This window comes from Scleropages formosus, chromosome 9 (genome assembly GCF_900964775.1).
Source record: "Scleropages formosus chromosome 9, fSclFor1.1, whole genome shotgun sequence".
NCBI classification, from domain to species: domain Eukaryota; kingdom Metazoa; phylum Chordata; class Actinopteri; order Osteoglossiformes; family Osteoglossidae; genus Scleropages; species Scleropages formosus.
Genome location: NC_041814.1, coordinates 26,922,747 through 26,945,694, shown reverse-complemented (window position 1 = coordinate 26,945,694; position 22,948 = coordinate 26,922,747). Strand labels below are relative to the sequence as shown.

Here is a 22,948-nt window from a genome sequence, read left to right as displayed (position 1 = left end):
ATAATTACACACAGCACCCCACAGGGGTAAACGTTGAGAAATGTCTAAAAAAAAAGGTGTTGTAAGATTTGTATGAATAAATTTTTGTAAACAACACAATTTCGTCTAATCTTTGAAAACCCCAAGCTACCATAGATGCTTCCACCAAGGGCGCCGAAGTTGCGTTGCCCGTACGGGGGTACCCGGTGCGGTCGACACATCCGGCGACCTTTGACCTTGACCGGTTTCCAGTCGGTAGGCGGTCTAAGGGGGCTTGAGGGTGGGGGTGAGGGTAGGTTGCCTCTCTCTGGCTTGTGCTGCAGGACTCGCCCCAGGAGATGCTGCTCAACCTGCCCAGAGCTTTGAAGGACACTAGTCGGTTCTGGAAACTTCTGCTCGGTTGTTGCAGGTCTTCCCATTCATCTTGAGGCATCAGCAGGGTTTGGTGCCGACCATCCGGCTTCGGAAAGCGTGGATACGCCACCGCACGCTCAGTCAGTCCATACGAGTTCTGAAATAGCCTCTAAATACACTCCCACTGAAATACCACTGCACCTTTTACATAAAATAAAGTGAAGAAGAAAATAAATCGTAACTATATCTAATATGAAACGGACGCTCTAAGGAAGCCCCGGACGCTCAAGCGTTTTCTTCCTGCTGCTTTTCCAGCACCTCAGCGTCACGCTTGTTATAGATGGACGTGACGCCGCCATAAATGGGCTCCCGGCTACACAGGGGCCCGAATAAGGAGCCCGTTCGAGGTTTTTGCTTGGTGTCACATGAGCGCTGCTGGTGGTGTATCCCAGCAACCTCCGGGAGAGAGTCTTCGCTGAGTCACCGCGGAGACGGACACGCGAGCTCACGCCGGGGCCCCCGGGGCGGCGCGCCGTCGACTCGCACCTGTGCTCCTCGAATAAAACGCTTGGCGAGAAACGTGCAGTACTGCGAAGCGCGGCTTCGACGCCGCGATAGATGATCGTCGTGACGCCCCACGCTACGCTGGATTAATTCCGTCTCGGCCACACGTCGTTTTCATACTTTTCTCCTTCTAAATTTAAGCCGCCGTTTGTTTTTTTCGGTTTTGTTTCAAGTGCTGTCTACACTTCTCATTCACGGCGCAAAATGTGATTACCTGCTGAAATTTTAATTTGGGTTTAACGTCTTTTAAAGTGTAATCGCAAATGCTCGTGGCGGTCCGCTGTTGGCTGCGTTGCTGTGTGCCGCTCCTCCTTTCTGTGTATGTCCCCACTGTGCTTCATGGCCTTGTACATCTTCTACAGCTTGTACGTCTTGCCTCCTTGGCTTTGATGGTTAGAAACAACCGCCTGTCTCCAGTGTCACAAAAACAAACAGGTGTTGAGTTTTTCAAAATTTGGGAATAAAGTCAAACGTGAAGTGTTTTTGCTGTTTCGTTTCCAAGTCCTTCCTCCCAAGGCTGTGTTCCTCGAACGCCGGTGCGCTAGACGCCTTGTTCGGTGCTGACTTGCACACGAAATGAACCATGTTTTTATTATTAGTGCAATATTTCAATTTTCAGTTGCTGGATGGACAATTTTGTGTGCTGACCTCATCCAGAAAAAAAAAAAGCCAAAGCGATACAAGTCCTTATCTGCCGCAATGCTTTTAAATACCCATAAATATCACTTCTGATATGTTATTTGAAGAGTCTGGCAAAGGTAACACAGCTAGTGTATATTATTTATACATTTACACTTACATTTCTTTAGCCGATGCTCTTCTCCAAAGTGACTTACAGTGTTAAGCTGCTTACAATAATTATCTCCAAAGAAAAATGTATCAGAAATGTAGAAAATGCACAGATACATATAATACAACATCCTCATAAACACCATGTTTTAAAACACTGCGGTTCATAGAGAGCACTATAAAGTGTTCCTAATAGCTGAAAATATTAAGAAATTTTTTTAAAAGAAACCTCTTCTGTGCAAATTTTATATCACCCAAGGTTGTAGTCGATCACATGAAAGTTCGAAAGATCGGAAAAGACCTAGAACTTCGGCATTCAATGGCGAGCGTGCGATAGCAAAGTGTGTGCTCTCGCTGGACGGGCCAGTGGACGCGTCGGGAAAGACGGTCGGTCGCCTGCGGTCAGTAACCGAGACTGGAAGCGAGCAAAAGTACACTTCTAATGGGCTCCGTGCACCTCTGACACCACGCTTGCTCATGCAAGGTTAACGTCGGTGCAACTGAAATCTCCGGCTCCTCTAATGCCGAAGGCGATTTGCTCGCCAGCAGCGACGCCTCAGCTTGGGTGTCTGTTGTGTCTCTTTGCGGTGGAGGTCTACATCGCATAGCGAACCAGCCACTCCGTCCCTCAGCAAACATCTCCCACGGCCCCCCACGGGCTCCTCCGCTGGCTCGTTCCATCGGTCACCTGCCAGCCACAAACTCACACAGAAGCTCTATGAATGTCGTGTCTCCACGGCAGCCGTTTCTAAGGATACCCGCATTTCAGCTCCAGCCAGTGTGATGGATGTTCCATCCCACCTGTAACTAAGGCTGCCGAGAAGGGTGTAGTTTTGGAACTCGGTTGGCCCCGGGTCCACGCTCCTCTTGCTGAGCCACTTAGCTACTCTTCTCCGCTCTTCCCCCCAACGGGTAGCGCACCTCACGTGAACTGCGCTTTGTGGTAGAAACCGAGCGGCACGTGTTCGGCGTGACAATGATTTCACCTGTTCAACAAGTGTGTTTGCAAAGAGGAAAAATGTCACAGTCAGTGGGGAGCATATTGATTAGTGACGGTTTCTGGTTTGAAACCCAGCCTTTCATGTAAGTACTTACCCTCAGCGGATGCAGTAGGACCACCATAGTACTGTCAGCAGCCAGGATTTACTGTTTTGTCTGGAGCCACCGCTGGCATCAGGAACAAGAGTTTACTGTTTTTGTCTGGAGCCACCTGGAGATACCAGCGCTGTCAGGCACTGGGTTCACTCTTTCTGTCTAGAAACCGCTGCATTGTGTTTAGCGGCTTCAATGCGAGGGATTTGGTGGGTTTGTGTTTGACGGGACTCGGCCACCCACTATTGCCGCCACTCAGTCGAAGTGGGTCCAGTGTTTGTCTGGAGCGAATCAAGTATTTGCTTGAGCTCCTCCTCCCCTCATGGTGCAAGTGAGTGCTCTTCTCATACTCATTGTTCCATGTGATATTTTCGCTGGTAAAAACTCAACTTCATTGTATATCATTTATAATGTCTCTTATTTCTTTGTGTTACTTTTCAGGGGGCTTAGCGTTTGTTTCTACTCACCTGTGTAGGTGGTTAGTGGTTTGTAATCAAAGCGTCCGAGTCTGTATCCCAGTGTCCTTGATCATGGGGTTTGAACCATGAGTTCAGATGAGTAAATTCTTGCAAGTAGCTCATTCACAATTCTTTACTTGATAGCGCCAGTGGAAAACTTCATGTCTGAGCTCACAAGTCTGATATTTTCTGTTTGCCTGAACTCATAGGCACTGTTTCCAGTGCTCGCTGTTTGGTGTTTGTCTGGACTTAATATTTTTTATGTCAGTTTCTGCTCTGGCCCTCAACAGCGAGTATTTGCTTGGCATCTGTGGCGCCGGTGTTGCTAATCAGCGGCTGCTCCATGGCCTCTGTTGGACGAGCCGACGGAGCTCCCGGGGAGATCAGATGGACGGAGCCGCGGCGGGCAGAAGGGTTCAAAGGCAACACGACACAGCGCCTCATCCCGTGGCACCGAGGAAACCTTTTAATGCACGTCAGCCGGGATTACAGTTAATGAGCTCAAATGCAAGGCCACGGGGGCATAACCTTTCCCAGGCGTAACGACCCCCTGGGGTCATACCCCTTCAAAACACACACTGTTGCATCTGTTTAGGGTGAAATTCGGACTGATTTTTTTTCCCTTGTTGCTTCTTGCGAGCACATTTACAGGCTCTGAAGGTTCTGGTGGAAGCAACCCCACCAGAATTTTGGATTTGCTCCTCAAGTTCCTGCCTGCGGCCAGTTCATCAGATGCGGCCTTTGTAGTGATACTGAGTGGGTGGAGCAGACCTGAGACCTGAGACCTGATCTGACACAAGCGCTCGAGGTGTCACTTTTAAAAGAGGTCCGACGAGTGCCCGGTACCCCGGCCCCCCCGGCCCACCCTTGTGACCTTGAAGGCTTTCATTTCCCGGCCATAGCTCTGGTTCCACGCTGTGGCGTGACAGCAGAGCGGAAAAGCCCATGATCAATGGCTGTGATCTCATCTCGCTGGCCCGGGCCGCGTCCCCCCTTCATCCAGGTAACCTAATCGGGGGGGCGTTGCCTGGCAACTGGTGCGGATGCAAGAAGGGCCAGCACCGCAGTGGACATCCTCAGGTTCTGGACGAACACTCTGACCATATTTCACTGGGATGTCACTTTCACTGCCGCCACCGCTCCGTTTAACTGGTTGTGATGGATACAGGAGGCTCCAGTGACAAATGCTTCTGGGGTCGGACTGGTCTTCTCTCCCGTTTCATCAGTTCCCACCCCTTTCCCGTTTTTCCCTTTGCTATCACTGGTAAGGTATGAGCTACTGGTCCTTTGAAGGATCCTTTCTCTCCACTCATACCCATTCACTTTCCTGCTTTTTCTTTTCTCCTTTCCCATCTTTTTTAAAGCCTCTTCTCGTTGCTCTGTTTTCCTCTGACCTTTTGTTTCACTTTCCACTCATCTCCTTCACCCTCGTACCCTATCCTTCCATTTCTTCCCTCTTCCCTTCTTCGGCTTTTCTCTGATATTCCGTCCCGCCTTTTTATATCCTCCTGACTCTCAGCAAAGAAGGATCTGGATACATTTCCAACCCTAAGGTGCATTTGGAGCCAGCACTGTATCTTGGACAGTCTGGGCGATAAATTTAAAACTACATGTCCTCTGGAGTGGACAGAATAGAATTCCGTTTTCAGGGAGGTATCCTTTGTTAACTTATGCTATTCCTTCTCCTTTCCCTTTGTGGCCCTGCTGTCCTGCCCCGACCTCAGCCTGGCACGGCGAGTGGCTGTTTTGCTCCCCGAGATCATGCGTCTCCTCGAGGTGCCAGGTGGAGATGATGCAGGTGAGCAGCTGGACCATGAGTCAGAGTTGTGCCAGCAGGGTGCTTCCTCCTGTGCCCCGGACAGCCCCTAAATAGACATCTGCAGTCGAGTGGCCCAGAGAGCCAACGTACTCTGGCCTTTGGGCCGTGTGTTTGTTTAAGGTTCGCAGAAATCAGTCAGACACTCTGCTTATTATTTTTACTGTGTTTTATCCCTTTCTGTGTCATCCTGTGGTAGCCAATTACCCAGTTCTTAGGCCTCCAAGACAGTGGCACATCATACCCACCAACTTCCACTGATGTGAATACTCTGAGCCGTGCGCTCTTCTCTTTGTGCTCGGACGATCCACTTCTCCACTGGATAACATGCTTGGACCAGAGTCGTTTTCACCCAGTTCTGTCCACAGACCTGTAGCTGTTCACCTGAGCAATGAATGGGGGAGAATCCCAACCACCTGACCCTCCAAAAATGTTTCTTTTTTTAATTTTTTTTGTTATATTTACTAATTAGATGAAACTTACATGCAATGTGGAGTAAAGAGACTTACCAGTTGACAAAATGGGGTTTATTTACTGTATTCATTCAAGGTAGGCACCTGAATAAGGAATGGGCTTTAAACCAGGAACCTGTAAAGTACAATGATCCAGACCACTACACAACCTAAATGGTTTATGTTACATATCACACCTCCTTAAGTGTAAAAGCTGCAACCAGAACTCAAGTCTGACCCAGGTGGGACTCGAACCCACAATCCCCAGCTCCGGAGGCTGATGCCTTATCCATTAGGCCACTGGGCCTGTCTGACTGCTTCCTGATTCTATGAAAGACGCCTCAAACACTTCACTTCTTGATGTACATTTACCAGGTTACAGGATAAAAAGTGCTTTTGCACAAAATTAAACTGTATACATCTCATGAACTGTGTGAAAAATATGTACTGTTTATATTTTCATAAACTGATATGGAGGTTTGAATGCAGCCAAGGGATTCAAAGGGTCCCAGTATATGAAGGAGATCTGTTTATCTGCTGCATGTTGGTTAGTGGACACGGTTGTCAGGTGAGCACACGCAGGTGTGAGTCTGCGTCCGATGAGTGCGTCACCTCGGAGTGCTCCTTTGACCTGAGGAGCGATGAGGATGTCTGAGCGAAATGTCTCAGCCCAGTCCAATTAAAGCACAACGTCATTGCGGTCAGGGCAGGGACCTGCCTCCACCCCGGGCCTGAATCATGTTCTCATTACCCAGATGTCAGGTGACCCACAGGAAAGCCCCTCCACACATCATTAAAGGTGTCTGGCGTCGGAGCATCTGTGCAGGCAGGAGATTTTGTCGCCCCCTCCCACCCCCCACTCTGATGGCCAGGCAGCCAGGTCCTGTCACCGGGAGCTGTGTTTTTGTGGGACCTTCTTGTTATAGCTCATAATTTTCACTTTTTACGTCTTTCAAATAGGACTTTTCATAGGGCGCTCTCAAACCATGTTCCAAAGGAGCAGAGGTAAAAATGAAAAAAGGATCCAATGAATGCTATAACAGCAGGTGGTGTGATGGTCAGAGCTGCTGCCTTGCATTTGAAGGACCCGCTTTTGAATCCTTCCTCCAGTTGTAGCACCCTTGAGCAAGGTACTTACCCTCTCTTCATATGATAAAAGTTATATAAAAAGGCAGCTATATAAAAGGGACAATCATTATAAGCAGCTCAACGTTCTACAATACTTTGGAGAAAAGTCCTCGCTCGATAGAAAGCACTCGCAGAAGCATTTCAAGTTCAAAATGATGTTGCAGCAGAAAGTTGTGTCTTGATGAACTTAACCCGCTTGAAGCTCTGCTTTCGAAACAGTTTGACACACCCACATGTTCATCAGATCTATGATGGATGTGAAAAATGCATCATTTTGTACTCGCTTCCTGCAGACTGTGGCTCACGCACCTTATAATATTATACAGTTGAATATTTACCAAAGTATTTCAGGTTGAGTATGATGGCAGTTGCCCTCCTGAGATTTCAGTGTACAGCATTTCTGACTTTTATAACTTTTGATCCAGACTAGTGAAAACATTTTTTTTTAGTATGGCTGAACATATAATTCCACGGCTCTCCCTTCCCTCTTTTCCCATTACCTTGAAGTCACATAAGTTTCACACACTCTTTCCTCACCTTACAAAGGTAATTTGCTCCTAAAAAACCCATCATAAGGTGAATAGTCAACTTAAATACATAATTTCCATTTGCTTAAATGGCAAATATTGTTATGCAGTCCTGAGCCCACAAAGCGACACCCATTTATATTGAAAATATCACAAAATCCGTTTAAAATGTACCGAACACTTAAATATTCACAAACAAAACATACATACCTATAATATTTGTTTTCATGTATTAATCCAACCTTTAATAATTAAAAAACAGACAAGAGACTGACAGAAATTAATGGAAACAACTCAAATGAATTCACACTCACCACACAAGCTATGGTTTTTATCGCCCAAATGAGACCATGGTTGTTGAGATTATAACAGGTGGAACTAGTAGACAAGGGCTAATGGACGTTGAGAAGATAACACGTTATGAGTTGAACCTGAATTCTGAAGGAGACTCTTTGGTGCCTCTGATCTCACGCAGCTCAGATATATCAGGATTCGGGGGAAATCCAAATTCGATCCTTGGAAATGTGAAGCAACGCTCGGCAAATTGAAGTAAGGGTATTAAATGTAACCCTGAGTTCTTGTAAACCAAATGCTCGCATCTCGGGGGATGACTATGTGATCCGTTGCTTTATATGATTTCATATAAAGTCATATAAAGTAATATAACTACAGTATGGATTTTTTTTTTCTCTGGAAGAAATTCTGGCCTCAGGGACTCTCGCCTCAATCAGCACTTTATTTCCTGTTCTGCGCTCCCTAAGAAAAACACACTGTTTGAAACTACTTCCGCTTCTGTTACTAGGTAATATTTCCCACACGACAATGTTTGTGTGTGTTTAAAATTTACCTCCCGTGGGTGTTCTCTCAAACCAACTTCATCTGCTGAAGTTCTGCCCTCCATAAACAGGTAAAACTCCCGGTAGCTCCTTCATGAGAATAATTAATGCACCATCCATGATTTTGGGGTGGTGGGTATACTTACAATGTTACATATACCACACACACACAGTCTGAAGCCACTTGTCCCAAGTGGGGTCAGAGCAAAGCAGAGCCTAACCTGGCAACACAGGGCACAAGGCTGGGACACACCAAGGACAAGACACCCATCCATCACAAGGCACCCCAAATAAGGACTCGAACCCCAGACCCTACAGAGAGCAGGACCCGGTCAAACTTGCTGCACCACCATGCCACCTTTACATATGCCATACTAACCTAAAATACCCATTTATACAACAGAGCAATCACACGCGAGTGGGTCATTCTCTGACACACGTATACATTGAGAGCCAGAAACAGTCACCAACTCTCCAGGAATATAAATGTTTGTTATGGGTGAGAAGTCGTCAGCAGCTTGGAACATATCTAACAACTGAAAGACTGCAGGAGAAAAGTGTCAGATAAATAATGATTAATAATGATGTGAACATAACTTGACATTACTGCCCTGTCCTTAACCATTGGCCAAGGAGATGAGGTGCTTCCCACAATCCCTTCCATTCGTCTTGTAGTTGACGCTTTTAACGATATTTAGGACACTTTCACTCAGTCCAAAGGAGGGAACTGCAGCCTCCCTCCGGCTGTAGTACCCTTGAGCAAGGTACTTACCCTAAAGTGGTCCAGTAAAAATTACCCAGCTATAGGAATGGATAAATAATTGTAGATAGATTAACATTGTAAGTCACTTTGGAGAAAAGAGTCAGATTAAAAAAAGGGTCTTAAGACTCGTCTCTTCCAGACTCACTTCGCCCATGATCTCTTAAGTTCATGTAAGGTATAAATGTTCATCATCATGCTCGGATCAGTCCTTTAAAGAGCCACTCCTACAATGTAACGTAAATGTTTATATGTATCTCAAGAAAAAAAAAAAAAATAGAAAGGTGATTAGGAATCGGCGATATTCCGGTAAAGTTTTGTGGAGCTACTTGTGTGATGAACGTTGGTTCACATGGTGACGGAAACAAACTAACTGTACTTAAGAGTCACACATCTGCAGCTATGTCTCTTTCTCCCAAGCTAATGTACAAATTGTATTTTCTATGAGATGTACATCGCTTTGGAGAAAAGCGTCTGCTAAATTAATAAATGTAAATGTAAATAAACGAATGCGTGTAAATGTACTGTAAATGGAGAGGAAGAAGTCAGCTCACCTGTCCTGTGGCTCCACCCCCCTCCCCAATGTACCCATCTTGTACAGGTTGGCCCAGGTTGGGCCTTGAATAGGAGACTGGAACTGAGGGCTTTTCTCACACTGCCAGCCATTCTGACCTCCCTCTTCATCAAATGTGCCATAGAGGACAAAGGAAGCGTGCCTTACTTGGTGGGTGGTTCCCCCACCCCGTCCTGTCTCTCCCCCTTCCCTCTGGAGACCCCCGTCAGCGCATTGGAGTCATCCCCGGCGTGTCAGTCATTGAGGGCGACCATCTGGGTCCCTCTGCCCCCGCTGGAGGACTGGCTTCCCCTGGGAGGAGAGGGTACCAGTCACACCACTTCCCAGATTACCACCCCGCACCCCCCCCTCCGTCTCCCACTTTGTTCCGCTTGACAGCTCAGACATTGTCGTGGAATATGTTCCTGTTTCATTCGGAAATATTCGGGGCCGTCCCAAGTCACCGCACCGCTGACAAGGAAAATCTGGGGGGTGATAAATAATTCCACTGTTTATTCACAAGGGAAAAAAGAGGCCTTTCCCCCACTTGTTCTTTTAATTTATTCCGTGTTTTATGTATATATGTCAGTTTTTAAACACCACATTATTTGGCTAAAGATTCTGATCCAGATGGGGAAACCCCTGATTCAAAAAACAAAGACTTTTTCTAGGCTGCTGGACAAGCATATGGTTGTCCAATAATTACTCTCAGGGTCACTGATTCTGTATCTCATTAACTGGTCCTTTTGATTGAGTTTGCGCTTATTTAATGGGATTAAAAAATGAGAATTACGCCTTTGTAAGGCTGTTTTTAAAAAAATGCGGAATTATGTTTCCCCTGTTTGTAATGCAGCCTTCACATTATTTCATTTCCCTGGTTTTAATGAGCTTTTAAATAATTGAGTTGAATTATGTTGCACAATTAATGAGACATTGATATCAAGACGTGTGCAGGGAACCCAGAAAGGGTGTGCATACTTTAAATTAAAATTTGAAGATGATATCAGCAATAAAAAACTAAGGAATAATAAGGAGTAATAAATAAGAAACAGGAATATTGTAATAGCTGGACAGGTGGACGAAAAATATGTGAAATATTAGCAGGAGGCTTGGAGTTTCAAGGCCAAAGATGATTCCAAAGCATAAAAAAATGCAGATATTAATTTGTGAATTTTGAAGTTCTTTTTATTGACAGTATAATATCTGAGCTCGTACAGAACATCACAGTAACTCCTGGGTTTTCCTCCGCAGCAGGGATTCAAACCAGGGACCTTCAGATTGACACTAACCACTACACCACCTGCAGGCCAGAAATAGATGTTATGTCAAATACTTTTAAATATAGAATTCAAGCTGTATAATGCATAATTCATATCGTATAATGCGTATCTAATACATTGTTTAAAATAGGTTTATAAGAAAACACGACTAATAAGATTCACGCTGTAAGACTGTTCATTATTTACATAACTATATTTCTATTAATGTCTACTGATTCACTCTCACGGACTACTGTTGTGCCCTATATAACGGCTTCAACAGACAGGCACGGACCTAAGATTTAGGCAAATAAATAATTTAGGGTGCATTTCATATTAAAGATAAATTATTCTGCCATATTAAGAACTGTTTTTGTTTGAAAGCAGCTTGGCAGGTGGCACGGAAGACAGTCCTTGTTAACGTCGATGCTTTTTCATCATATGTTAGTTTTCACAGTTTGGATGCGTTCGGGCCTGCCGTAAACTTGTCTTGACATATTTCCGTGTTGTGCCTGGCTTTCGTGTTTTAGGGTATTTCTGTGAGGTGAACAGATTGACGGAAAGAAAAAAAACAGGCCTTCCGTACTGCGGTGAGTTTCTATCTTTGGATATGCGGAGGGGAGAAAAAGTAAAAATGTGTGCTTTGAATCGCCGGTTCCATAAGAGAAGCTATTTCTGAGCAGAAATGGCATCTATTTCCACCCACTACACCAAGGAAACCAATAGAAACCCTTATTAGACAATTCCCCACCCTCGCTCCTCCCCACGTCCCATTCCGCCCCACATGACCACACACATTCATGCACTTTACTTAATGAGATAATGGCACTGAATGAAAGAATGCATTGTGCTTAAGTGCACCGAAATGCCACAATGGCAAGGGACAGTGATAAAGTCATGTCCGGCTCCTGGGGACATTCTAACCCGCTGGAAATGGGCTCGGCTATTACGAGCCAGCAGACGAGCCTGGCCGCTTATCTGTTACAGTGCGTCAGAATGGCAGAGCGCTCTGCTAAGAAGCCATTCACAAAAAGCGCTAAAACGCTGCAGAAGAGATTAGAGCTGATCCCATTTATTGAATCGATATCAGTGACTGGGCACAATGTTATCAGGGAGGTGAAGTGGATTTCATTGCATTCAGCCCTGCCATGTTTCCTACAGGGATCGGCAGCGCCGAACAAAAACGAGCAGAAAAGACACGGTGTCACGACTGAGTGTGTAGGCGGTGATAATATATGCAACCTCAGGAGACAGACTCCTACCATCCCGGCGAGGTAATAGGTGGGGCCAAGTGATAGATGATGAGTTACTTCTGCCTCCAAATTTGACGATCGTTCCCAAACTGTTCGTACCTCCTGTTGACCCTCGGTGGCCCACGGACGTGACCTCCGGAGCCGCATTTTCCAAAGGTCCCGACTCCTTCAGCCCACACGCATCTCTACTTCTGGGTAATGAATGGAGGAGCACGTGAATTACGCTGGAAGCTAGAATGCCACCCACGCCCACGTGAAACCAATTTGCACCTTTTTCTGCACGGAAAAATAGCAGCTCCGCACATGCTTGACTGTGCCTATTCTTATCACTCTTTAAATAAAGCCCCCCTCCTATTTCAGAACGCCTCTGAGAGCGATGGAAAAGGGGCCCAGACATCCACATTTTGTCTGCCTGCATGGTGGAACAACAGTGACTTCAATCCGCTCTTGCTCAGTGCCCCCATGCCGAGCTAAAAGTCAACTTAACCAGTTACAAAGATGCACGAATATCCCTATAAATAATAGAAGGGAGTGCGGAGCCGCGTTAATGAACGAGAAGGACTTCGCTCATGCTTTATTTCTTGCCAGAAAGTGCATTATGAGTGTGAACTGACACCTCATGGCCTCTAGATGCTGGAAAGCTTCAGTAGCCTTTTGCTGGTGGAGCTCTGGATGAAGAAAGAAGACGGATCTAGATTGGAAGTGGGATGAAAGATGGGAAGATGGAGATCATCATGGCATTACAGTGGATAGGGAGAGCAGGGCACCGGGTTAAGGCCTCACAACGTGTAAAAACAAACAGGGAAGTGAGGCGGCAAGGTAAGCTGGGAATGGGAGCACCCATTACCCTTCACTTCGGCCCTCGCTTTGCCATTCTCAAGAAGCATTCCAGAAAAATCCAAAGAAACATCTGAAAGGGTTAAATTAGATAACTGAGATACTGGAAAGCACGGTGTGAAAACCCTGAGCTTTCACTTCTTCGGTTCTCAGGTGGCCTTGAGGTGAACTCCGGGTCCTCCATGAGGTGGCAGCAGTTTTGAAGAGGTGGGTGCTGTCACTGGCCCCATCCGACTTGTTAGAAGCCGCTAGACTGAACATCTGCTCGCTCGGCAGAAACCAGCCAGGGGGAACGAGCTGGAGATGAAGCACGGAACAGTGTAGTTAGCGAAACCCAGCGGTGACGGGTTAACGCCTAAAGCAAACAGATCGAGTCGCACGTACCACCGGTGGAAGAAGATCCCCCACAAGCTGGGTTTGCAGAGCCCGTCCCCTGAGAGAATGTGAACGGGTAGCAAAATGCAGAAGGTACACAAACAGAGAGACAAAGGCACGCGGACAGGAGAGTCGTGCTCACACATACATGCACGCAGATTTCAACAGCATGACCAGCTGGGTTTGAGTCACTTGCGGTCAGTTCGTGACAAACTGTGAAGTGCGAAGTGCATGATCCAACTGCTCCAGGTTTAGAAACATCTCCTTGTCCTCCAGCCCTTGGCAAGTCCAGCTATGCATAAATGTTCAGCTGGTGCAATAAACCTGCACTGAGCCTCATTGCTTTCTGGGCTTTTTGGATTTTTTGGACACTGCTTCTATGGAAATAACCAAGAAAGTTTTTTGGAGAATTTTGGCATTGCACTTTGTATATTTTGAGGGCATAACTACAAAATGAGAATCAATCATGCCATGGTGAGTAACCTCAGACATATTAACCGCACTTCGACAAGATCCAAAGAAGCACTGGAACATAATAAAATCAAAACAATTAATTTGGATTTAATTATACAGCAATGAATGCTCTGTCTTACAACTGAGCAGCTGTTTTGGCTGCACTGGTACTTATTTGTCACTGAAATGTTGCACTAACTTTGAAGGCTGAATATTTATGCAACATAGTGCCATATCAGGACAGGGAAAATTACACACCTAGAGGATAAAGTACAGAATATGTGATAAAAGAGCCTTTCCTAGTATAGTCTTACCAAGATGCAAGACCGAAACTGCTTCTGGAACTATCAAAAGGTTTACAAATGTCTAAAATATTATAGCATTTACACCTGGGACAGCTTGTAGGGTTGTGGTTAGAAGTGATGCCTTTGGACCTGAAGGACACAAGTGTTGTACCCTTGAGTAAGGTACTTGCCCTAAACTGCTCTGGTAATTTTACCCAGCTGTATAAATTGGTAAATAATTGCAGGTAGATTAACATTCTAACCTCTGCTGGGGGAAAAGAAAGTGTCCGCTAAATGAATAAATGTAAATAGCACAGACATGCAGGGTTGGCACAAGAAAATCTACAGTACGAGACATCCCATCCACTGAGTGCAGCCTAATATAATCACAAACACTATAAACTTGACATTTACAATCAACTAGCAAACAGACTTAAAATACAAACATGTGAAGCAGCAAGGGATGATGGGAAAGCTCCTGTCACCTGGCTGCTGCTTCGTATTGTCAAAGCGGCATTAAGACGACAAGATGATGACCAGTAACAATAGTCTACACTGGAATGGGCCAGCAGGTATTAAAGACGGGGGCAAATGAAGATGAGGTAGAGGGCATTACTGCATTATTTTCATAAATCCTATACTGTATGATGCGAAAAACCAAGAAACTGGAAAGTTATCTCAAAAGTTTTCTGTACATTTGGGCCTCTGCGGTGGAATAAAATGAATGATAATAATAAAATGGATGTGGGAGGATGGAAGAACTCCTGAAGATTTCACTTTGTGGTGGCGGGGGGGGGGGGGCAAGCTGATTGATCAAAGATGATCTGTTTCATATTATTTTAGAAATAACTCTTCCTTCTTTCTCCTTTCTAATGCAAGTTTTTTTTTCTTATTTTGCACCCTTCGGTATTGGCATGCACGTCATGATTCACATTGGATTTTTAATTAACCTCAGCTTTTGCAAGATTCACAAGGCTCATAAACAAAGTTACCGAGTCCCTCGGCAAATATGTGCCCGCTAATCGAAAAACCGGGGTGCCGCCAAATAAGATACCTACCTCAAAGGCACATCTTTGGAACCGAAATCAAACAAAGGCTTTTCCTTCTTACATCCAGGCCGACGCAAGGTTGGAGAAGGTCGAAGTACAGGTTTTCCCAAGCAGCACTTATGAATGAATGTACATATCGATTGATTCTCCATGACTCCATCAGACCTCAAGCCATCCATAGCAATATAGAACAAATTTGACAAGCTGCTCTGATTCATCGTGGTGTTTACTTCTGCAGTCCAGAGTCCACGAAGGACACAGAATGAGCAGCATCCTTAGTAAGCAGTGTGCTATTGACTGCTTACCATGCCATCTCCTTCTCTGGGTCGGCCTAAGTGATGGGCCCCGAACCACAGCTGTCATAGCGTACGCAGCCCTTGTGTAAGATGTACGAAAGGAATGCTCCCCATTCTTCTGCTGAGCATCGCTCAGCTCATCCCACTACTTGGATTCCCTGCCCTGGTTTCTTGAAGAATTGCTCTGTGTGGAACTTCTTTTTACCTCCAGCCAAGCTCTCCACCCTGACATTGTTGCTCACTGTCAACCTGATGCTGAGAAAGACATCCAATGGCCTAGGATCCCGACAGTGCAATCTCACTCAGACCCCTTTCTTATAAGTTCACGTTCACTCCATCATCTTTGTGGTGCATTACTGCACAGCGTAGGGGGGTGTGGTGGCACAGCGGCTTTGGCTTTGCCTGCTGTGTGGCAGTGCTGGGCTGCGAGTCCTGCTCCAGGCGCCTTGTGATTGACTTGTGTCCCAGCCAGGATTTGTCCCCTACCCCTTAAGCCTTGCAACCTGTCTTTCCAGGATAGGCACTGGCTTGCTGCGACCCCACTCAGAACAAGTGGTTGTTGGTTGGTTTACAGAGTTTTCTTGAAAAGGAATCAATGAAACTACTTTCAGATGGTTTGCTGCTTTTCATTGCTCTTAGTGTTGGCTGCTTTCTTTTGGCAGGAGTAGCTGTTGATGCCCCGCTGTAAAAAAAATAGATGTTCAAGGTCTGGAAAATGTACAGTGTGGAGCAAATGGACTTGTTCCAAGTTTGGCAGAAATTGCCCCTTTTTTGACTTGCTTTGTTTGACTGGCTGAGAGCAGAAGCACTTCCTTTAGATTTTTTTTTTCTTGCTAGAATTAATTGGTTGTTCCTATTTGCTCCATTGTTCTGCTTGTAGGGGGTGCAGTGTAATGTCTCTTGCATTGTAAAACACTTTGGACAAGGGCATCAGTTATCCTCTAGTCAATAATCATTGAACACTGCTTTGGGGAAAAGCGTCTGCTAAATGAATAAATGAATAAATGTAACTCTAGTCTGGAGTTCCAGGGGGTCGAGTCCACAGGTAATCTCAGTAACTCAGTAGCAAATCTCAGATGTCCCAAAAACAACAGCTCCTTAAATGTGAACGAATTGGCAAAAGGAAGAGGAGAGACAAACACAACACCGTCACAATGCAAGGCTACATGTGCTGATGTTCCCTCAGCTGTCTGTCTGACAGGTAACTGAAGTGTCCTGGGACTGCACTTACCGCTCTGTCTGAGGGTAATTAGCATCCAGCCTGGCCTTCGAAAGAAACTGTCAAACAATTCGATGCATCCCACTTTGGTTCCCTTCTGAAAGGTGGAGGCCACATCTTAACTACTGAAATAGTTTTCATTGTGCTTCTTCTTTCTCTTCCCGGTTGTATAAGGAAATAGTTTTTATGGCTGTAGGTGCAGAACTGGGGCTTTTGGGTTTTTTCCCCTTGTGTTTTAACCAAATAAATTGCTGTGCTTCTCCACCTTGTGATCGTAGAACTCGGACCCTGTGTGTGATCTGCTTTCCAAATTCCTCCAGAGATTATAAATACTTCAATCGGACCCTTGTCAATTTCGTTTGGAGGATATTTAAGAAGGCTAAACGTCCTCAGTATTTCTTTGTCAGCAATTTCTGCCAGACTTGGAACAGGTCCATTTGCTCCACACTGTATGTTTTCTAGACCTTGAATATCTTTTTTACAGTAAGGCATCAACAGTCACTCCTGCCAAAAGAAAGCAGCCAACACTAACAGCAATGAAAAGCAGCAAACCATCTGAATGTTGTTTCAAGATCATCACCGTCTCCATGACGACCAGCATCCTCACGCCTAATATGACATAATCATACAAAATGACATTTTTTCCCCTTCCCTCTGAGGAGGCCTGCCTTTGTTTGGCACACTCTGACCAGATGCGCTCCTTTGCCCCCCGGCCCCCCCACCAAAAATAAAAGGGGAGGAGATGGGGAGCAGCTGGTGGAACGCGCCGATCCGGGGCGTGTTCTGTCAGCTCTCGTCATTAATGAGCTCTGGGTGTCACTGGTTAATCCCGCACCCCTGGAGACCCCCGAACAGATGGGACCCGTTTCCAGCCTGCTAACTAGAGCTGCCGAGGGGTCCCAGAAGCACGGGGTGGGCGGGGGACACAGGGAGGATTCATTGTTCCAGTCAGTACAGTGGGGAGAAAGAGACCCAAGGAGAAGGAGAAGTGAGTTTAAATATCTCCAGCTAAAGGCAATGTGTAGGTGCAATGATGTAGGTCTGAGATCCGGCGGGAGGATCGTCCACCGAGGCCACAGCTGCAGCTTGTAAAAAGTTCATTATTTTTTTAAGGCAGTTTTTTCCAGGGTGACTGACAAGGGTCCGATACTTACAATGACTTACCTATTTATACAGTGCGGAAATTTTTTAGGCACATTGAAAAGTAAGTCTCTTAGTGAAAGACACCACAACAGGAGGTGGGCTTCAAACCTAGAATCTTCAGGTGTGAGGGAGTGGCTCTAACCACTACACCACCTGCCACAGCTCTTCTTCCCCTAAAACATGTTTTTGGAATATCAAAACCCATCTCCTTACTCACTTTGCTTGATCTGGTAGCTTCGGAAACTTATTCTCTTTCTGCACCTCTCTGTTTCCTCTCAGTTCTGTATTCAGGTATCGTGAAAAACGTAAAGAAATGTCGGTATCTAACTAACTAACTGCTTTGATAATTGCGTATCTGTATCTATAACTGTGTCTGCTGTGAAATGCGTTTTTGTTCATTGAGTTGTACGTCATCACTTCTGAAAAAGGTGTCTGCGAAATGAAAAAAATGGAGATGTATATGTAAATCTGAATGTAATAACTTAGGTGCTGGGAGACCCAAAAATAATGGAGTTACACACACATTGCAGGGAAAACATAAAGCTTGCAGGAACATGGAGGGGACACATTCCCCAGGTCCCTCAGTTGTTACATCTATATTAAGCTGGGTCGCACAGTGGCACAACGAGCAGCGCTGCTGTCTCACAGTGTGCAAGTGGATGTGACTTCAGTCCCTGCTCAGTCTGTGTGGAGTTAGCATGTTCTCCCTGTGTCTGTGTGGGTTTCCTCTGGGTGCTCTGGTTTCCTCCCACAGTCCAAAGAGCTGCTGTTCAGGTTCCACATAGTGTGTGAGTCTCAGAGACAATGTGTGTGTGTGTTCCACTGATGTAAGGATGAGTGACCCAGTGTAAGTAGTGTATCCAGCAGTGTAAGTCACCATGGTAAATGAGGTGTGTGGGCTGGTAACACTACACAGAGTTCATTGAAAGTTGTTTCCTAGAGAAGTGTCTGTTAAGTAAATGTGATCTGCAGCTTTCTGCTTCTCAGTCTTGTTCTCTATAGTAAATTCATTCATCAATAACTTTTTGGTCAGTATGCAGTTGCAGTAGCCGTGACATTTCCGTCTGTGGGTATGCAGCGGTTTAAAGGTTTCCGGGATAATCTTGGTATGGATAACTACCTGCGGCGGCGTTCCACAGCAGGCTGCCGCGGGCTGCGATCTGACAAAATTGCAACAGGAGGCAAATTAAATTAGCGAGGCATTAAGTTACAGCCTGGCAGCCGCAGAAAATCACCCACGGCCGCAGATCGCCTTCTGCTTTCTAAGACATTAATGTTGGAACCTTTCAGACAGGGGCCCAGGTGGCGTGGAGATGACTTCTTAATGCAGTGCGGGGAGAAAATCTTTCTGACGTTGCAGTGCTCATTATGAAAATACAAATGATCCTATGATGGATTAGTCAGCGTTATGAAAGTAGCAGGCTCCTGTCAGAATTATATGACTGCTAGACATTTGTAGAAATGCCTGAGTTGATTCTTTTAGATAAAAAAAAAAAAAACATCCCTCTATGTTTCCGGCACCATCTTATCCCGTGTGACTTATTTGCTAACTGCAATTGTATCATTCGCTGACTTAACAGCTGCGCCTCATTACGGTGGCACAAAGCTGAGGTAGTCAAAATAATTTTGCCATACACATTTCTTGGGAATGAAGGCATTAGGGAAGCATTTTTTGGTGGTCTTATGTCTTATGATTTCTCATGGTCAGCCAGAGTTGGAACATGGTTAACGCAGTCATTAACTGGGGACGTTACAGTGTCTAGACCTGGAGGACACTAATGTCCTGCAATCCCAGAGGTGTCCCGCTTTTGCTTGTTATTTATTACTGCACAGCCAGTGAGAAGCGCAGATTCATTTGACTTCAAACCCCTCTGAGGACTGTTCGTTCTGTTCAACGGACGACTACGTCTCATCACAAAGCTAAGTGTCGTACGAGCACATGCTGCAAAACAAATCGACTGAAGTTTGAAAAGAGACATCAGCGCTGACATCAGCACTGACAGCAGCGTAAGGATAAGGACCTGGATACGCAACCAAAAACAATTTTCCAGGAACTCAAGACGGGCCACGTTTTTGCAAGCTTGAGTAGACTTGTTGTCAGGAATTGGTAAAAATCTTCGGCTCGTTCTTCCTGCCTGCGGCAAAGAACAATGTATAACGGCAAGAAACCGTAGGTTGTAATGAATGCTTGCAAGCTGCGACTGCCGTTGAATAACTTCTAAAAGATGTCGCAGAACACCTTGAAAAAAAACATACAGTATGTGTTAACTATAGATGAACAGAATGTTTCTTCATGGCCCAAGGGAGAGGTTGCCATGTCAACGGGATGCTGTATTGCTACTTTGTCATCCCCAGATGAAGGGCGCACGATTAGCACGATTCGTTAGGCCCCTGACAAGTGTGCTCCCCGCCGGGGTATCTGCTCTGCCAAAGGGGAGGAGCCAAATGCACCCCCTCTTGTATGTCTGGGGTTTTCCCTCTGGAACGGAAGAACCCTGCCCGAGGCCATGTTTGCAGGCTTTAGGATTCCCCGCTGGGGAATTGGGGGCAGTCAAGGGAGACGTTTCTATTATTTCGGGAGCGGTGAGCTACAGAGCGCAAGGAGGCGTCCCTCGGCTGGCAGGAAGCTGAAGTGTCTCGGAAAGAACGGGATCAAACATGCTGTGGCGATTTGGCAGTACATGCACACACGCACCGAACCCCAGGCAGTCGGTCCTTCCAAAGGTCTCGGAGCATCATTGTCCACCAGGGTGCACATACAAGGCCGGGACAGGAGTCTTCCATAAAAAACAAGACCTCTGCTCTGTCTTTCATCCACACCCTGAGTGCCTACCTTCTCCTGCCAATGGTCGGACGCATGGACCCGACAACCATTTGTATGTGGATTCGAAGGCGATCTGGCCAACCTGCGCCGCGCTGCGCCGATGCTTCCTTTGAACCCAGTGCAGTTACTTCTTTTAACATGCTGCTATTCTCGGGCTCGCACCACGTGTGGGAACGGGAGACCACGCTCGAAGAAGACGCAACCGTAGATGCTCAGTCGGAGCCTGCGGCAGAAGGCGAATTTCAACGGTGTGGAAAACACGCACCAAAGCGATGAAGGAAGACACTACGGTAATTTAAGATACTACAGTGCCACGGAAGGAATACCTTAGCACAACCTCATCTGTAACGCCGTAGCATTTACAAGAGTATGGGATTTAGGGATTATAGGTATAACAGTGGCGGTTATGCGACAAATGTTTCGTAACGTTCTGGCGATGTCTGTTCATCCTTCTGTCTCACAGCTGCCAGCGATCTTAGGGAGACAAAGCAATTAATGTCAAATTTTAATTTTTTTCCAAAAGGCAGGATATTCAGTCATATAGGCTCTTTTCGATGACTAGCCAAAAGTTCATAAACCTCAAAATTCAGTGGATAATCTCAGTTTAGAAGATGCTGTTCTCCAAATCAACTCACAATGTGAAGCTACTTGCAACAATTCACTCATTCATATAGCTTGGTAATTTTTACTGTACCTTGCTCAAGGGTATTAGAGCAGGAGGTGGGATTTGAACTCGCAACCTGAGAGTCCAAAGGAGGTAACACTTAATCTTAACATGCCAAAAAATAGTACATATACATATATATATATACACATACATACAAAATTTTATTTTATTCAGATAAAAACAGGTCTGCATATATTACATTATTTTTTAAAATTTAGATTTTATATATATATATATCTCTTGAGGGTGCGGTGGCGCAGTGGGTTGGACTGGGTCCTGCTCTCCGGTGGGTCTGGGGTTTGAGTCCCGCTTGGGGTGCCTTGTGATGGACTGGCGTCCTGTCCTGGGTGTGTTCCCTCCCCCTCCGGCCTTATGCCCTGTGTTACCGGGTAGGCTCCGGTTCCCCGCGACCCTGTATGGGACAAGCGGTTCTGAAAATGTGTGTGTGTGTGTGTATGTATATATAATATATCTATTAATTGGGGGGTGCAGTGGTGCAGCGGGTTTGGCCAGGTCCTGCTCTCCGGTGGCTCTGGAGTTTGAGTCCCGCTTGGGGTGCTTTGTGACAGACTGGCGTCCCGTCCTGGGTGCGTCCCCTTCCCCTCCAGCCTTATGCCCTGTGTTGCTGGGATAGGCTCCGGCTCGCTGTGACCCCTGTTCGGAACAAGCGGTTTCAGAGTGTGTGTGTGTATTTCTTAATTATTTTCTTTAAAACCTCTTGTGGATATACATATGTATGTATGCATTCATTGACTGATTCTTTTATATATTTATTCTTTATCAATCACTGTTTGTCCTGGAAGGGTCTATCCTGGAAACAAATAGTTTTTCTCATTCACCTCCATTGCCAGTATGGGGATTCAATGCAGTGCAAGACATCAGTGGAAATACAAATGAATAAATTGACACATCATGCCCCCCAGAAGTAGAATTTATTCATAAAGAATGACTCAGGGCAGGGAAATATGTCTAACTACAGCCCAGGCCATAGAGATGCTGCAGGAATAGCGGCAATAAGATGGAAATTGTTGCCTGGAATCGGATTTTTTTGGTAATTAGATTTTGCTTATAATCAATGTTACTTGTCTCAGCAGGGCTATCCAAGCCGAGCCAAAGCAAATACAAGCGATGAGAATTTCTGAATGTCCGAGGCCCTCTGCTCCAGCGTTCACCCTCGCAGGTCACGTGAACTCTTCTCGACGTTGTAAAGCCGATACCCTCAGCAGGACACACGCCAGTCGTATCGATTAACCTTTTCAGTTGTCATGGCTTGTTCTTGTTTTTTTGGGCCTTTTTTCACATGCTGTTTTCCGCTCGAGAAGGACTATTTGGATGTTTAGCCTGTCACCATGGTTTGTTTGTCGACATCCTAAACTCGCCGATGTGGCGTTAAGGCAAATTTCAAGCGTATTGCAGGCTCTTTGACCACGGCAACGGGTGCATCTGCCTTCCACCTCAATATTTGTTATTTTTAATTTAATAAGGTTTCATTTCCCCCCTTGCTGTGACTAAGGCTTTGGCTATATAGCTCATGTTTTCCTGCTGGAAACTTGGACCTTAGGGAGAGATGTAAGAAAGCAATCATGTGGAAAACTTGATAAAAAAAAATGATCTGACTCAGTGTGAAAAAAACAAGTAGGTGATGAAAGAAAAATGATTCAATTAAGGACAGATAGATGATACATAAGAAGCAAAAGTTTTAGAGCTGTCACAAACTATTACGTGAGTTGGTGAACTTATTGTCATCTAATAATAATGATTAATGCAGGGGAGGACTATGGGCCAGCAGCAGTGTGGGCTTATTCCCAGAAGGTCCCAGGAACAGCAAAGATATTGTACCCTTAAGACCTAACCTGAACTTTGCAATTCAGTATCTTACTGTGTGATAGGGGAGGTCAAAAAACTGAATAAGTTGTTATGGATAACGTGATCTTCAAATCCACTGAATAGCAATGACTTCCCAAGGATATTAACCCCACAC

General features: G+C 45.6%; 1 non-coding gene across 1 annotated transcript; it reads right to left on the bottom strand.

Moving 5' to 3' along the window:
* Positions 1-5,738: 5,738 nt before the first annotated feature.
* Positions 5,739-5,811, bottom strand: trnar-ccg (transfer RNA arginine (anticodon CCG)). The gene has a single exon. It is a non-coding gene; the product is annotated as a tRNA-Arg (tRNA).
* Between the last annotated feature and the right edge of the window lie 17,137 nt (positions 5,812-22,948).